The sequence below is a fragment of the Maylandia zebra genome, linkage group LG8 (genome assembly GCF_041146795.1).
Source record: "Maylandia zebra isolate NMK-2024a linkage group LG8, Mzebra_GT3a, whole genome shotgun sequence".
Taxonomy (NCBI): domain Eukaryota; kingdom Metazoa; phylum Chordata; class Actinopteri; order Cichliformes; family Cichlidae; genus Maylandia; species Maylandia zebra.
Window position 1 is genome coordinate 17108502 of NC_135174.1, and position 8211 is coordinate 17116712.

The following is an 8211-nucleotide window of genomic DNA, read 5'->3' on the forward strand; positions in this document are numbered from 1 at the left end:
AGTCTGCGTTATCTACGGCCCGTTGCATGCTCGAGTCAGGGGTCACCAATGTGGAGGTAAGCATCAACGACACAGAGCTCTCAGTTCTCACTCCTTCTTTATTCGTCTCCAACATCAACTGCGCATATCGCTCCACAAAACACAGGAACACACTTCCTATACACTGGGTGTGAGTGGAGCCCTCTAGTGGTCCACCACAACAGTACTTTTGAAAGACAGCCTGCTTACTGTAAAATCACGTTAGAATTCATACAGCAATTTGTTACAGTACAGATGGCATAACAAAGGCAATACATGATTAGGAAATAGGAAGGGAATGAGACACAGGCGTATACAATTGATAGGAATAAAAAGAATAAGGGAGGAGAGGGCAGCAAAACTAACACAGGACATGAAAGAAAACTAACCTTTAAAGTTAAACAGGCCATCAAGTAGCTAAATCATGAATGCAACAAGACAAAGACAGGCAAAAAAGAAGCACTAAGGAGACCAGTACTGCTACTAAAAAACACAAAAAAAACCCAAGATGATGCAAAAACTAAAACTCATTACTGAAATACAGATGAAACGTACACACACAATAAAGGCTAAATAGAACTGAGACTTATAATATCCTAAAACAACAAATTAAGAGAGAGCGAGCAGAGATTCAAATCAACCAATCGGATGATGAAATTCAGATGCATCGTATGTCATCACTCTGTCACTTTGAGTCAGTTAAGCAGTAGTCGGTAACCATGGTGATGGCTTTCTGTGTGGCTGACTGTAACCAGCTGTCATAAGTTCTCTGAAATGGGCTTGGCACTTCTCTTGCAAAACAGCTTATCCAAACTGTAACTCAACTCGACCTAGTTTAATAACCCAGAGTACCCTAAGAAGTTGATCAGTGTTTTTCCGTTTTTTGTGGGGGTCCTTCGTGTTAAAATTGTGTGTCATGGGTTCCGGTCTCTAAGAATCCTCGATCGAATTATAAATGATCTCTACGGGTAGTTAAATAGCACTCCTCTAATTCAAATGCCTACAGATCACAAATTGTAAGTCTGTCAACTTCGAAAAAAAGACATTGTTTGGAAGAAAATGAATTTTCCTTCCATTTGGTGCTAAAAATTAAGCCTGCAGAGTAGAAACTGTGGGCTCAGCAGCAGGTCAGAGAGGGAAAAAAAAAGAAAATAGATATTCTGCTTCTCCAGCTCTGTTGGTTAATTTGTGCGTAGTATCAGGTGCAGTTTTAAATCTGAAAAAATCAATTGGAACTACTTCGATTTCAGTTCTTAATTCATGAGGCAAATAAGCAGAAAATATAACCAATCAGAATAGAAGTCAAAACATTTAAGATTGAACTCATAATACTTGTATCAACATAAGGTCTGCTAATAAGGACAATACAAAACAGTGACACATTTACTATGGCAATTACACATACAACAATTAATTAAACATTCCAGTGATATTAAGAGTTTATTACTGTATAAGTGAGAAGCGCTTACTTGCATACTGTGTATTATTTATGTTCAGCCAGTTATTAAAAGTCTTTCAGAGCTCAAGTTGTAATTATATATTATGTGGGGTGATGACTTGCAACGAATAAATTAATAATTGTTTGTCATTATCGTCGCTTTTGCTTCCTTTATTGTTATTTAAGTCCAGCTTTCACGCCCTTCATCGCTCTCCCATCACTCCTTCTTCCATCATCACCCTCTGCAGCCTTCTCTCTCCCTGCCTTTCATTACTTTGGCTCTCTTACACTTCATCTCTCTCTCCCATCATGCCTGAAAGACTTACGAAAAAAATACGTCTGGCTAATCACCAAAATGCACACAGGGCAACATCTATTAAAAATGCAACTTTAACTGACGCAGTTTTCATATCATCTAACTCTTCACCAGTCCTTAGAAGGGCTGGTGGCCGCCCCAGCTGACACTGGACACAAGGCAGAGTACACCCAGGACAAGATGCCCATCAAGTCATCATCCTCGCATTCATACAGACTTCTGATTTGAAGCCACTAACTTCACCTAACATGCATGTCACATAATGTATGAACTCCTGCAGAAATAAACGCCCACTACAGCGGGGAAAGCACTCCACAGTTTAGTGCCCCAGGTTCAGGTTCACACCCAGGTAACGGTACTACCCACTGTACTGCTGTTAAATAAAATACATGAATTTAAATGTAATTTCTCAGCGAATGTGAGCGACATTTGTTTATCCTTCTCAAAGAAGCACATTCATCCACACCTCCTTATATACGGTGTCCTTGTGAACTCACAGTTCCTGTTTGAAACCTTCCCAGTCTAATGATTAAATTATTGCTCTTCACCCTCCACAAAACCAGCCACAGCCATGCATGTTATGACACTGTGCACACTAACAAGCCAGGCTGGAGGAAAGCAGAGTGAGGAGAAAGAAGCTGGAAAGATTGAGATGTGACTCAGGCCATGAGTTTGCAATCAATTAGGGGCCTAATAGATATTCCCCAGGCCTCTATGTTTCAAGGAGAAAAAGGAAACTTATTTTCAATACCCTGACAGCTTGATTAAATGTTCCACCCAATGACATTAGAAAAGGACCGGGATGGATATTTTTGTGTTGCTGTAAAATAAGCAGCCATTATCACACCAATGTAATAATAATGTTCCACAGAAATGCTCATTACAAAGCATAATTAATGAACAACCAAATCCTGCCAAGCCCAACTCCAATGGATTCCAGGCTTGATTTCCCCATGCTGTTCCATGTGGGCAAATTTAACTGAGATAAGGCTAATGAACTGCTCTGCTTTCTGCTAGAGAAAAACGAAGCTCACGCTGTTTGAGACTTCTTTTTACACTTTCGACAACCAGAGAATAAATTAAAGGAAGTTATATTGTGTCTGGTTTGCTTTTTTCCCCACCCGACTGTAGATGAACCAAGTCCAAGTCTGACTCGTCAAGGACCAAATCTCAAATATTCCCTTCAAAATGTTAAAGAGAAAGTGTAGAATATAGTCTTGAAGGGGAAAATTAAGAACACACTTAGATATGATGAGGCCTGAAATTTAGAGTCAAAATGATACTTAAATTTTATTTTTTAATTTAATACAGAATGTTTCATTTTATAATATTAACCTATCAGTTTGAATAAATCTGTGGAGGCGATTTCAGAATACTTTTTCCTTTATTAATGAAAGCATGCGCTCAAGCTGCATCTTCTGCAAAGGTCTGTGCAAAAGCTTTCCCTGCACGATGTGAGAATTTTCTAAAGGGCTTTGCGTGGTGTCAGGAATACTTGACTTGCTCAGATTTTAAGTGGCACACAAAATTATCAGCAAGGTTTAGGTCAGGTCACTGCGACTGCTACTTCTCCTCCGAGATAGCTACAAGGCAGACTTCTTGAGTTCTTTAGTACTAGTCTCGACAGTGTAGACAGAATTGTTTTCACCTTTTGAGTTTGTGTGTGATGATATCAAACTATGATGAGGACCCGGGAGGTTTGAAGTACTTTGGCAGGTGTCTTTTTCTCTCGCTGTCTGTCTCGCTGTTTCTCAACACAACAGTGCCACAAATATACAGTCATGAAACTTTAAGTTATGGTGGGTAAGATCAAAAGCAAGACAGTTCAAAAATTTGTATAGTCTGAGCCATGTGTACTGAGCACTCCTCTAATAATTTAGTAATGACAGTTGAGTACTCCAAAGATGGCAAGTTTTGGTGTTCATCTTCTAATGCTGTGATTACTTTGGGCTGCCCGATTGTTTCTTTGGATGGAACTTTTCCAGTCCTAGAGGGACCCGTAATGCTAGCTTTCAGTCTAGCCCTCATTTGACTGTGACCAAGCCCCATATGACATTCTGACACTTTTACTTAATTCTGATGCCACATTATCTGGGTAAACTGAGGACAGGTCATATTAAAAGTAAGTAAATAATGGCTACAAGTGGATGGGAAGTGCCCTCAAGAAGCCTGTCATTTTAAATTTTTGTGTTTTTAGCGCGATAATTAATCTATTAAAGTTGGCTGAACTAAGAGTTTATAAGATCTTCGTGTCTCTACCCTTATTTTCTGTACGGAATGGCTATAAGAGTGCCGATTGACATCTGTATTATGCGATAAGCCATAAGTGTGGGAGTTTAAGGAAACATACATTGAATCATATTTAATAGTAGAACCTTTGCCTATCTATATTTTACATGATGCCTCTGTCTATATGATGTCTTGATCTTATGAAACACATTCATCACGTTATTACTAAACATTTATATCTATCCCCAAGGCACCATTTTTCTTCTTCTTAGCAGCATGAAAATGAGCTTGACCCTTCTATAGCTAGATTGCTCATCATTAACAGTATGCAGTGTATTACCATTGTGCTGTATATCCTGAATAACAGCCATGCAATTTACTGCACTCAGGTTCTATTTAAAGGACTGAGAGTCCAGGTTTGAGAGTCCAACTGAGTTGTATAACTGTAATTTATAGGAGGCAGGGTTGGAGGGTCAGCTGCCAAACAGCACTGCATTAATGAGATTTGATCAAACCCCCAGCACAGACGGTAAGCACGCACTGACATTAAGAAGTTAATGTTATTTCAGTAGTTTTCAGCAGCCTTCTTTTCCCCTGACTCTGCACGTAGTAAGGTCCACAGCTATGCACTGAGCTGTACACACATCTAATAAAGGTTGAAGACATGGAGCAGGGCTTTGAAGTCTTTATTTGAAACAGTTGTCAAACTGTAAAAGCAAGAGAAAAAACTGGCGATGGAGAGATTCAAAGAAAAAGAGATAGTTCTGATAAAGTAGGATTTGCAAAAGTAGCTATTAACTGCCACGGAAACACAACAGGGTAATTAACTAAACGGGTTAAAAAGAGTAATTATCAATTAACCCAACATTAATGTAACAGCTACTTACTGTATTCACAAAACAATAGTGACATACAGGTAGTTGCTGGCTTGCTTAGCGGTAAATTGATAAAAAACATGGCTAATCAGCAATCACATAACACCTCAGGTATACCAAAAAGAGTGCCTCTAAAGACTATTCTAGTAAGGGCATTCAGGGTTGGAGTGTAGATGATTTGCTGCTTAATATTTCATTGAGATTCCCTGCCTCTGCTGTCTGAGTTCATGAAGGTTTAGCTTTTAACAGGAGATTAAAAATTAAATGAATGAGCAAGTAAAATACTACACTTAAATATTAGGCAAATCTTTAAAAGGCTAGAATTACTGGTTATGTGATCGAAACAAAGAAAGGTGAAAGAAACTATGCTATTTAAGCTAGCTAAAATAGTTAGCATTTGAAGGCTAGCTACAAATGCTGAAAAACAGTTTGAATAACTGGTAGACCTAAGAAAGGGTGAAAGGGATGTTAATGTTTGTATTTTGGAATTTATTAGAGTTGTGGAAACAAGTAGTTTACGTGAAGTTCATTTACAATAGCAGAATCCCCCCCATTTTGCTACTGTGTATACCTATGCCTAACAAGATTTAACTTCTGCTGCTTTCAACATAATTATAGTCAATTTGTTTGTCTTTTATGTTATCCAAATTGCTTCTTTCTGTAATTGTTGTCAAGGGTTTTAATTTGACGTGCTACGCTTCACCCCATCTATCAACACTAAATGAGATATGGCAAAATTAAAGGTTAATACAATAATTTAGGTAATGTAGTCTAGCAGATATTTAACTCAACTTTGGCCAGAAATTTTATCTAAACACTAACTTTTCATTTGAACAAATGTCCACTTCATATTAAATAACATTTATCTTAAAGTCAGTTCAAACGAACATATCTGGATTAGGTTAAGTAGGACTGTGTGGGTACACTGGACAAAAAGATGGAAAACTTGGTTTGCAGTGGTGACTGTTTTATGTAGGAGTAAAGCAAGATTGTTTTAAAATCTAAATCTGCCCCATCCAGCATTGCCCATAAATTAATCAGAACCTATTTCCTCTATTGTTTATTCCATTGTTCTTGAGAATTTTAAATGAGCTGTAAACATGAAACTGAAAAACAAGCGAGCTGTGCGTGATCGATAGTACGATCAGCAGCCAGCGGAGAGCGGTTTACACTATCACAACTGGCTCACACATTACTGAGAAATCTTAGTAGGTATAGCCCACTACACTCACTGAAACCGAATGAAGTTAAATACCTTGAAAGATGACAAAAGACCAAAGATCAAATATTAAGGAAACACGTTTTGCTTCAGAGATTATTCATGAGATTTTCCTTCTGCTCCACATTTGTTCTGACGCTTCTCTTTGTCTGAGGTGATTCAACCTAAGTCTAAGTTGAATTAAGGACATTCAGTTCTTTTTCATTTCCCTTTTTCCTTCTTAATAAAAATGTACCTTGAAATCATTGTTTTACCTGTTTGAGAATTCATGCTAGATAATCTTTTCTTTTGAATGGTGATCTGACAACTCTCGGTGGTGGAGATTTTTTTTCTATTAAGAGGATGAAAGATTATTGTACGATTCTTGCAACAGTGAAAAGAGACCTTAGGCAGCTGGCGTTATTAGTGTGAAAAGTGAACCTTGTCTACCTCAGTGTGTCTTGACTAGTCAGTCTCAACCACAATCAGTGAGCTCTCTAAGCCCTTTCTTTCACCAATCCTCCGTAACTCTAGTTGATTTGGCTGTAATCGTAATGACCGTGAAGAAAGTACTAGGTTTGCATGTACTAAGAAAGGCACAAATCACAGTGATGATGCATATGCAGAATTGTGCCCAATTACCAACACCTCTCATGCAAATGTGGTTGTTGCAATTTTGATGCTCTCTGAGGCTGGATTGTGCACGAAACACCTCATTAAATGGAAGAACAAAGAAGGATAATCATGGAAGGCCTGAAAACACCCAAAGAATGTTTAGTTCATTATGTCACTGCTGGTCATTTTAATATATTATATTGCTGATTGCTGATGTTTTTTCCTACATTTTTGTCCACATCATCTTTTTGTACCCTCCAAATGCAGGTACTCACATATACCATTAAATTGCTGTAATTAGAAGTTAAAGCTCAACTTTAATGCTGTGTTAGATGCTAGAATATTCCTTTTGGAGCTATAGTGGTGTTTCATAATTACAAGTAAAGTAAGGAACATTTATATATGTTACATAAAAAAAACCCCAAACTGTATTTATCTCAGATGATCTGCAGCCTTTTTAAGCTTCACTTTAGTACCTCTAATCTGATTTAACCTATGGCACACACAGTAAGTTACATAGTGTCACATCATCTCACTATTATTGAAATCAGTATGCAGTTTTAAGTTCATCTCTGTTTATCAGACCAGCTGAATGTGTAATGGCTTTAAGTCTTTATATAGTTGAAGTGAAGTTTCCTTTGGCGATTTGTGTGCAAACTTGAAAATTGACAAGCTGCCATGAATAGACAGCTGCAGAGCTCCTTAACTACAGCAACATAAATATATGCTAGATTTTCTTCAGGCAAGGGCCAATAAAATCTACTGAGAAGGATTTCTGCAAATGTACAGATCTGATGTCTAAAGCTGCAACAAGTTGCTCACTTTTTGATGAGACTCGGATGAGCTGCTTAATGTTGTAATACCAGCACATGGTCTAACGTTAATACAGTCTAGCTTGTCAGTCCTGCAGCTAGTCTAAAGTGATTCAGCATAGACAGAACACTCAATGATTATTAATGAGGGGGAAAATATATATATATTCCTCTCTTTCTGCTCCTCATTCACTCCCTGTTTGTCTCGTCAGTGCATTTGAAATGTCTGAAGCAAAGTGTGTCCATAGTGACACACTTTGAATGTCAAATATTACTGCGCGCTGATGAAATGTTTACAGCCTTGCTGTCAACTTCATGTATGTGCAATAGCCAAATGGTTACATAAACATGTAAAACAATTTATGATGCATAACCAGACTGGGTAGTATATCAATTTTTTAAACATAGCATTTCAAATGGGGTTTTATGTTCTTATATAAGTAACCTAAGACCACAACTTAAGAAGGCATATGCAGACAGAGCAAATACAAATTAGGAAAACATCTTCATATCAACATATTACATGCCAGAAGTGTTCACAACATCAGCAAGGTCGGCATGTTTGACAATGAAATTTCATTGGATGCAAAAACGGATAAATCCATTTGGGCTTGTTATTCAATGCTTTATGATTCCTTAGGTTGTCGGTTTGTTAATGGTGCTAAGAATATGTATGTTTTTTTTTTAATTTAACATATCTTATGTGTGCA